Below are 350 nucleotides of genomic sequence, written 5' to 3' on the forward strand. Positions count from 1 at the left end.
GCTGCAGAGTTCTGCCTTCGTCCATTCCACTATTCTTGCGCTGTATCTGATTACTGGCACTGCCCATGTGTTTATGGCTTTTATCATATTTCCGGCATTGAGTTTTGACTTGAGTATCACCTTGAGTCTCTGCATATATTCTTTCCTGATCGTGTCCTTCATCTCTTGGTGTTTTATATCCCCTCCTTCCATTATTCCCAGGTATTTGTATCCTGTCTCATCTATGTGTTTAATGTTGTTCCCATCTGGTAGCTTTATCCCTTCAGTCCTTGTTACTCTGCCCTATTGTATGTTGACTAAGGCACCTTTTTCTATTCCAAACTCCATCCTGATGTTCCCATATACAATCC

The sequence above is a fragment of the Macrobrachium nipponense genome, chromosome 11 (assembly GCF_015104395.2).
Source record: "Macrobrachium nipponense isolate FS-2020 chromosome 11, ASM1510439v2, whole genome shotgun sequence".
Lineage (NCBI taxonomy): Eukaryota > Metazoa > Arthropoda > Malacostraca > Decapoda > Palaemonidae > Macrobrachium > Macrobrachium nipponense.